Here is a 10,210-nt window from a genome sequence, read left to right on the forward strand (position 1 = left end):
TTGAAGAAACTTTTCTTTGTATTTTGTCCATTCCATCTTAGATAATAGATGCTGTATATATGATTTTTCTGTGCTGTACATCCTAGGACAGACTCCTATTAGCAAACCTATTTATCTTATTGTAGCAGAAACCAACACAAATTCATATGTGAAGAGCAGGTGTTTTGAAAACCAGCTGTATTGATTTGTGAGGTTAATCAGTTATCTTTCATTTCTTATGCAATTCATTTCATTTACTTGAATTTGATGAGAATAATTTCAATAGTAGCATTTTTGGTAAATGTTATATTTATCATGTCTTTTAATTTTGATTAAACTTCTCACTGTATTTTGTGTGTTTATAACTTTTTAATTCCCACCAATTACTAATGTTGTAGGAGAAATTTTTTAACTGTTACATACAAGTTAAAAATTAGATACATTTTTTTCCTAGTATCTAGAATGTTAAATTCTAGGTGGACTTACTATGTTCTTTTCACGTAAGATTACTCATCGGTAAGAAGTCTTTCTTTTATAGCAGTGGATTTTCTTGTAATGACTTGTTATGATGGTCATCATTTTTATACTTGAACACTTTTGCAGCTAAATTCCATATATAGATGGATTAATGAAAATTAACTGCTAATGACAGAGATAAATTTTAGATGGAACCTCTTTTTTTAAATCAGACTCAGTCATATTTTCTTTCTTCTATGAAAGTGTTTTGCAATTTAAATTAAGAGTAGGGCTTAATCTTGTCATTTATTTTCTAATAATTTTTGCCAAGTTATTGCCATCAGATATTCAGTGATTTGATTAGAATGTAGTGATTTCTGTTTCTAAAGCCTAGATTTGCTTGTTTTACTTTGACTTCTATTTGACATCTCAGATTACTATTTCACAAGTGTGGAAAATCTTCCAATTTTAAGCATTATAAATTAAACAAACCAAAAATAATACCACTGGAATTGCCCTCAAGATTAGAGAAATTAAAAGAAAAGGTAATTTAACTAAGAACTCTTACCCAAACTTTTCTACAATTTTTCTGTGTTTCGCTCTTGAAATATGAAAACCTTGAAAATGTTTGAATTTGTTCCACACAAGAAAATCTTTCTGACCATTTGGTTATGAATTAAAAGTTCAGACTATTGCTGCTATTGCATTATGAAAGCATAAACTATAAATTTGAAAAGATCATTCTACATTTTTTTATGAAAACAATTTTAGGACAATATCAGCCAAGCTCTTTCTCCAAAGTAATCTATCTACTGATATGTTGTAAACCTCATTCACATGAATTTCTCTTTTCTACTTGCTGTTAAGTAGTTTCATTTCAGTAGGTTATGTATTTCTACTTAGATATGACATGCACAATTTAAAATGTATAACTGCAGATTTAGTCTTTCGTTTTTCCAGTTTTTGAAAATGAGTTGTGCTTTGCTTAATGCTTTCTGTACTGTGTAGAAAATGATATGTAATAGGTATATCAAATTAATTTGAGTTTGAATACCAGCATTTTCAGCTAACCACAGATATAAAGAAATTTCATGAAAGTGGAAAAAAAAAAAAAGTAGGGGGAATCTCTGTCAGCTTATTATTATTAGCTTTTTGATATTAACTCAGATGATAGACAGTAATTAGATATTTGACGGAAATTACAGGTTCAGTAGCCTAAGATTGATAAAGAACAAACCTAATCACACTCCTAACTAACAATATTATACTTGGTGATAATATTCCAGTAGCCATCATATCAGCCACTACATATGAATTGCTTCTAAAGGAAATGACACACTAAAAAGAGTAAACAGTATTTTTAAACTATTAGGTCAACTAATAAAAATTGTAAGTGGTTTTAGAATTGAAGGAATGATCTTTCGAATGTATGACAACATTCTGAATAGGGTCTTTTGAAATTTGATAGCAAAAAAAACTAATGGCAAAAGGTCTATTCTTCTTTTATCAATCCAGCAACTGTTTTTATAAATTCTCATGGCCTATATACTATGAAAAATTAGTAGTAAGTTACATATATGTCTTACAAGCATTTATGTTTGTGTATGTTGAATGCCTAATTTAGCCTTAAATCTTGGTTCAAAATCTTTTCCCTTTGCTCCTTATATAAGTCATATCCCAGTTTTTTTCATTTGTAGCAGGTATTGTTGTAGTTAGAAGAGTAATGGAAGTGTGTGTACAAATAATATATATATGCATGTAGTATACATTTATACAATAAGATATTATAGATGCATTTCAGCTGAGTTTACCACAGAAAAGGCCCAATCCCAGTGCTCATTAGAAAGGCTGGTAGGAAAAGTATGGTGATGGATTTCTGCCATTGGTGGCCAAGAAGTTTGTGAATGATATATATATAAATAAAACAAATTTTCGCACAGTTTTTATCTTCCAAATTCCATTTGGTCAACCTGGTTAAAGACACTTAACTAAGGTGTCACACAGTGGGAAGGAACCCAGCAGTAAATGATTTTAAATCAAAGTTCTTAACCGTGTGACTATGTTTGCACTAAATCGACATTAGATTTATTTTTCTGAAGCTTTAATTAACATTTTGCAATTTATTCTATATGAGTTACAGAATTGTAAAGTGCCAGACTAAATACCTTGCAGTACTTTGTGAAGTCCCTTGACACTCTGAGATTGAATTTCACCATAGTTGACTTTACCTTAAATCTTTCTAGAGTCAATAAACTAGCAATCAATGAAGATGCCAAGTTAAATCATTTGATAGTAGCAACCTGCCATGTCGAAAAATTTCAAGTTTTTATTCTGCATTTTCAATTAAATGATCTGAAATTAAAATTATTTAAAAATTTAGTATCATTCAAAATCAGCTCATCCATGATCATCCCTTCTTTTTTTACAAGCAGTCTACATATTGGACCATATTGTTTAATGTGTCCTTTCTTTTGTAAGAGGGTAAGATGTGATTTGAGGTTCTGGCTGCCATTTATAGTAGGGCAAGTGATTGCATCAAGGATCTGTTGTTGGTTCATATTTTTTAGCATTTCAAATGAGTTTTCTCTACAAATAATTTATCTTTTTGTAATAAGATATTTTTGCACACCAAAGTGTCACTAACATTTACTGCAATTTGGAGATTAATATGTGCTACTTTGATTGTAAAGTATTAGTATATTTCTAAGATGTGTTTTATTTCCTGAAATTGAATGAACATTATTAACCAGTTTCAATATTGAAAGTAGTGTATGCCCAAGCTGAGAAGTCACATGTTTATTATTATTTTTTTTATTATTTATAGACTACTCTTGTCAAAACAAGTTGCTCAAATTTGATTTTTATTAAAAATTGATTTTACTTGTGTATGTAATACATACTCATTACTCAGATATTTTTTTATTTACCCTAGATATTGTTTGATTGCTTTTACCTACTATCCATTGAAATTGTGCACAATTTGCATATTACTTCTTAAATATGCAGTTGTTTATGACACTAAAACTTGTCTTGCTTGTTTAATATGATACTGTGTGTTCGATGTTTTTTTTATGGAACTCCAGTTTTTATAGATATGTGCTTATTAAAACAAAACAGCTTAAAGAAAGTTATCTCTATCTAACTTCTACTACTATTGCAATTTTGATAAAGGAATATGCCAATAAAAATTTGGGAAAAAATAAAATTAAATAATTTAGTAATGATTGTTGTGTTTTAGAAATTAAAAAAATACTACAAGTCATAACTCAATTTGGTTGTGTTCTCAATATCAAATTATTAAATGTATACACAATTTAAGTTGTATGCATGTAATAAGAATAAATTAGAAGAAATACATCTTGAGTCAAATTTCCCTGTTTCAATATGTGATTTTTATGATCATATTGAACTTATTACTAATATATAATGTTCCCTCACATAACCCAGTCAGCCTGCTTTAAGCAGGCTTATTATTAAAAAAAAAAAAAACCATTCCTGTTATGAACATTCCCTTCTTCTTTTCAAACATAGGCCTTTCAGCAATATTGTTGTCTTCGTTTTTCAATTTAAGTTTCTGTTAGATATTTTTTTCTGTTATATTTTGTTAGGTAACTTGTGTAGCTAAATATACCTTGTATGACTAAGGTTTGAATATATTTGTTTCACTAAATATTTTGGGGAAATGTGCAATTTTTCTATTGAACTTTCAAAACAGTTTTGGTTGTCTCTATGGCAGAGATCAATTTGACATTACTTTGTTTTCCTCTGTCTATTGAAATTTCATTGAAGGCATTCCCATTAGGCACAAGTGTGGCTGTGTAGACACAAGTGCAGCTGTGTGGTAAGAAAATTGCTTCTCAACTGCATAGTCTGGTTCAGTCCTACTACTTGGCGCCTAGGGCAAATGTTTTCTGCTATAGCCCCAGGCTGGCCAAAGCTTAATGAATGGATTTAGAAGGCAAAATCTGAAAGAAACCCATCTTGTTTGTGTGTGTATGTAAGTATGATTTTTCTTTGAGTTTAAGTTCTTCTTGAGAGAGTTCAAGCTGGTTGCCAACAAAGCAACAAGACTTTTTGAATTAAGAGAGTTCTCAGTGTTTGTAAATATGTGGTTGAGTTTCTGTGTTGGTTGAACTGTGAATGCATACACCCAAGTGTGTACATCTATTCACATAAGAATCTCACATGAAAAACTTTTGAAATGTCTTACAAATCTTCACTGTTCTTACAAATGTCTTGAAATGTCTTAGAAATCTTCACAGATTGGATTTGGAGAATCCACATCACTTTCTTTTGAATTTTTTCATGAAGCTGAGTATTTCTAGGTTTTTGTACAAATTTGTTGGTACATAACCTAATGCACCTATGATGATTGGTACAAATGTGAATTCAGTCATATGTATGTATGTGTTAGTTAATTAATTAATTAATTACTATCTCTTTGCCTTAACTTTATGGATAGCTATAAGCAAGTGCTTTAAGCAGGCTTATTATTAAAAAAAACATTCCAGTTATGAACATTCCCATCTTTTTTTCAAACATAGGCCTCCAATCTTCTGTGAAAAACATGTCTGGTCATGGAGAAATATTACCTTATTTGAAAACGAGTGAGGGTTGGTGACAGGAAGGGTATGCAGTCATAAAAAGTTTACCTCAAGAAATTCCAGCTGACTCTTGCTGACATAGAAAAGTAGACGTTAAAATGATGATGTATGTAGAGAATCACCCATCTATTAGTTGATGTCAGTTCAAGATTTTCCTTACTTCTCTTAAGATCTTTTCTTTTTTTCTTTTTCCTATAATCTTGATTACCAAGAGGATTCTTAAATATGATTCATGTGGAACTGTGCCCATGATAGTTGAGCTTTTTTAATTTAGAATTTAACTTCATTTTCTGCTTTACATTTTCATATTGCCAACATATTTGTGGGTAAACATAAACAAGTTACCAACTTCTTTGTTAGTAATTTATCCCTTTTTTTTATTATTTTGTCTTGCTACCGATACTACCACATTTCAGTTGTTTACATTTTCTTGACAATATTTTGGCAAGGCTTATATTTCTTCATTCATTCATTACAACCATTACAACATACATATAATACAATGCATTGCACTGAAATTGGAGTGTAACAAATGCATTTCTTACTGTGAATAGCTAACTTTTTATTTCTTTTCTTTTTTCTTGAATGTTCATTCAAGCACTATTTTTCTGCTTTTTTAGTATTGACCCAAATACTTGAATTTCCTTTTTCACTTGCCTCGACTTCAGTCCATTTGACTTGTTTTTATGACCACTCTGTGCTGTTCCCATTTGTGTGCCAATTGTTTTGCTGTCTTTTCTCTTTGCCTTTATTAACTATTGTAATATTACGATTGTTAGCTTTTCAATGGTATTTCTGCTTTATGGGAAGTTTACTCCATTTTCACTCTTTATATTGAAGCAACATGGAGAGAACTCACCTTCTTGTCTTTTTGCCTGGATAAATAGAATACTTCAAAATATTTGTTTGGTTTACCTGAAATAGTTCCATTAATATAATTTTTATAATGGCTTTTCTTTTGTATGAACAGTTCATTGGATACATAAATGTTTTGGTATAACAAACGAGTTTATGTAAGTTGTCATTAAAAGAGTTACATTAATGTCATATCAGGTTTGTAAATTTATTTATTGAAATTTTAATTTTTCTATACTTTTTATTGAAAGTCTACATTATAAAAGTGGCAACTCCTAAAATTGAAATAAAATGATTGTTATAGTTGAATGTATGTACATATGGAGTATCTATCTGGTGAGAAGAGTGCCTCCCAAAGAGAATAGAAAATCCAGATTAGACATGAACAGTTAAAAAGCTGAAAGGTGTTTGGGTAAAGTATAATTGTGAAATTGTGTTAAATGACACATATTTCAATAGAGCAGTTTTGTGTTGCAGCTGGACAGAACTGTGAGATAAGGGACAAGCTTGGCAAGAGTGGAAGTGGTGGAAGAGCAAAAAATAAAAGTTTGAGATTTAGTGAAAATTAGAAAATTCTGCACAAGGAAGATGAGAGATGTGAAGGATTCTGAATGGCAAAATAGTGAGATGCAAAGTATTCTGAAGGCAAGACAGAAAATTGAATCTACAATGATTCTTATTTCCAATAACAATGAAAAGAAAAAGGCATACACGTATCATATAAAGAGCTTGTTGAACAAGTAATATAAATGTAATAGTAATATAAATGACTGCTCTAATGAATGTACAACATTAGCGTGAATGTATGACAAAGTGCAAATGTGCTGAGAGAAAAGTCAGGTATAAGAGGAATCTGATGCAGCATACAAGAGAGAAGACTACATTGGTTTTGACATGTGATGCATATAAATGAAAGCAGCTGTATAAAGACATGCCAGCCATTTAAAGCTGATAATACCTGTGGAAAAGGGAGACAAAACATGGGATGAAGTAGTGTGGACTGATCTCAAGACATTGGGCCTCACAAAAGAGAGGACAATGGACTGAGATGTCTGGTGATATGAGGTTCTTGAGAAGACCCACCCACCTCAGTGAAACTGAGTTCTAGAAGCACTGTGGGTTCTACCGACATGTAACATTACCTTACCCTAATAAACCAAACTACTTCTCCCCTTCCTCACATCTCTTCTTCATGCACTATATTTATCTCGCCCTCCCTGGAGCCCACTTTTGAAGCTCAGCTCTGTCCTCATGTCCCTGCCAACTAAATTGTTGTCCCCCTCCAAACATCTGGGTTTCACCAGTCACTGCATTCTTCCCCTTCCCCACTTTTGCATTCACATGAACTCTCTATTCATGTACCCTAGGCAATCCTCTGCCATTCCTTTTATATTCACATCCTTGTACCTTGGGAGTATACCCTGGCTCATCATCCCCTTCTCTTTCTCTCTTTATCACTTGGGTAACTATGTATCTCTTTTGCAGCAAGACACCTATTTCTGTCACTCTGCCATACGGTAACCTCTCATCACCTGGAACAAAACCAACTCTATCAGTACCACTTTCCCTCTCAGTTGAGTGATCTTTGTCTTGCAAATAATTTGGTGACCTCACTGGTGCCAGTGCCATGTAAGAAGCATCCAGTCCACTCTATAAAGTGGTTGGCATTGGGAAGGACATCTAGCCATAAAAGCCATGCCAAAGCAGACCTTGCCAGTGCTGGTGACATGTAAAAAGCACCCAGTTCACTCTGTAAAATGGTTGGTGTTAGGAAGAGCATTCAACCATAAAAACCATACCAAATCAGAACATACTTGTACCATGTAAAAAAGTACCCAGTCCACACTATGAGGTGGTTGGTGTCAGGCAGAGCATCCAGCCATAAAAACCATACCAGAAGAGACAGTAGGGCTTGGTGCAGTCTTTTGACTTGCTCCTGTCAAACCATCCAACCCATACCAGCATGGAAAATGGATATTAAATTATGATGATTGTGAAACGGCTCTCTCCTCATGAATCAACAAAGGAATCAACTACAGAAATATGTTCAAGTATGCTAAGAAAGATAATAGGTCAAGTAAAAATGAAAATGTTTTAGAGATTGTAACTGAGGGTCTGAAATTATCAGGTTGAGTTAGTATTATTCTAGTTAATAGCTTAGTTTATCAGTTTGTGCAGAAAGATAAAGACAAACCTTAAAAAAATCTAGTTGATTAATCAAGTTATGAAAGTAGTAAGAATTAAAATTAGTTAACTCAACTGGATGGGATGCAGTTATATATGTGTTAGGTTAGGAACTACTGACAATGTATTTTTGGTGAGACATTTGCAGGAGAGAGAATTTTATTCAATAACAAACAGCTCTTCTTTCCATTTTTTCATTTGGGTGAATAGGTTATAGAAACACTTTGGACACCTATGAAGGTGCTATAAGCATTTAAGATTGGTACTGATTTCAGTTAGGAAATTTTCATATTGGTGAGTGTACTCAGTTTCTGTCTTTTGCTTGCTTCTCTTCATATGTAGTTTTCAAGACAATAATCAAGTGTTCGAACTGGCTGCCTTTATGAACTTCCAAATGTTAAAAACTTGGTCTGCTTTGATTGGCAATTTCTATTGGTTGCATTAAAAAAAGGTTCAAAGCTTGAGCTTGAATGGTAAATTCTGTGGATTTTGTGAAAAGGTTCAAAACAGGGAAAAGTCATATCTTCAAAAAACTAAAGATAAATATAACAGAAAGCAATTACCTCAGAAAAGCCAGTATCATTAGAATAAGAATCTTGATAAAAAATAGAAGTAGAAAGGAAGTTAAAACTATACACTTAGATGTCTTGGAGTATTTGGAAGTAGGAGGAGCCAAGAAATGGAGATAAGCTATTTTAAATGATTTGGTAAAAAGTTGCAGTTCACTAATAAGTTGGCAGTAGTGTTGGATGTGGATTTAGTGTATATAGAATAAATAACTGTAGAATAGGAGATTAGAAGTTCAAGGAGTTATTTTTTCCAATCTTTTACTTGTTCTAATCATCAGACTGCCCATGCTGGGGCACTACTTTGAAGAACATTTAGTCAATCAAATTGACCCCAGTACTTATATATTTTTGAAGCCTAGTACTTATTTTTATCAGATTTTATCGGTCTCTTTTACCAAACTGCTGAGTTATGGGGATATAAACACACCAACACTGGTTGTCAAGGGGTGGTGGGGTCAGACATAAACACACACTCACACACATACATATGATGAGCTTCCTTCAGTTTTTGTCTCCCAAATCTACTCACAAGGCTTTGGCTGACCTGAAGAAGACACTTGTTGAAAGTGCCACACAGTGGAACTGAACTCAGAACCATGTGGTTGACAAGCAAGCTTCTTACCACACAGCTACACTTGCAATGTTGATAGAAGTCTGATTTTTTGAAGATGATTGACTGTATGATGTATGTGTAAATGATGCTGCGTAAAAATAAAACTAGGCTGATGAACTCTGGAGACTTGAGATGAATATAGCTTATTTGATGTGTAATGTCAATTTTATGAGAAAGACAGAGTTCAAGTTAGTTAAAAAAAAGTTGCTTGACACTCTAGGCATTGACTAATGTAAATAGGAGAAGCAATGGTGTTGATATGGATAAACAATATTCCCCATTTTTTTAATGCAGAATTAGTGTATAAACTTGTCATAGATGTCAATAATTACACTTGAAATTTATATCTCTCTTACATTCTGATGATTGTATATTCGTATTTTTTGATTTCAGTACAATGCAGTCTCAAATATTGTACTGAGACATACCTGCTATGTGTGTGTGTGTGTGTGTGTGTGCATGCGCACATATATGTATAATTCACACATGCACAAATAGACTTTTGTTGAGCTAGGTTGGTATGCCTTAGTACAATAAATGCTGAAGATGCATTGATCTGAAAGAATAACAAAGAAAGACAGCATACCAAAAAACTGAGTAACAATGGAGTGAATCACCAGCATGGAATATGTATGTATATATATGTATCATCATCATCATCATCATCGTTTAACGTCTGCTTTCCATGCTAGCATGGGTTGGACGATTTGACTGAGGACTGGTGCAACCGGATGGCTACACCAGGCTCCAATCTAATTTGGCAGAGTTTCTACAGCTGGATGCCCTTCCTAACGCCAACCACTCAGAGAGTGTAGTGGGTGCTTTTACGTGTCACCCGCACGAAAACGGCCACGCTCGAAATGGTGTCTTTTATGTGCCACCCGCACAAGAGCCAGTCCAGGGGCACTGGCAACGATCTCACTTGGCTTGCCGGGTCTTCTCACGCACAG

Source organism: Octopus bimaculoides, chromosome 1 (assembly GCF_001194135.2).
Source record: "Octopus bimaculoides isolate UCB-OBI-ISO-001 chromosome 1, ASM119413v2, whole genome shotgun sequence".
NCBI classification, from domain to species: domain Eukaryota; kingdom Metazoa; phylum Mollusca; class Cephalopoda; order Octopoda; family Octopodidae; genus Octopus; species Octopus bimaculoides.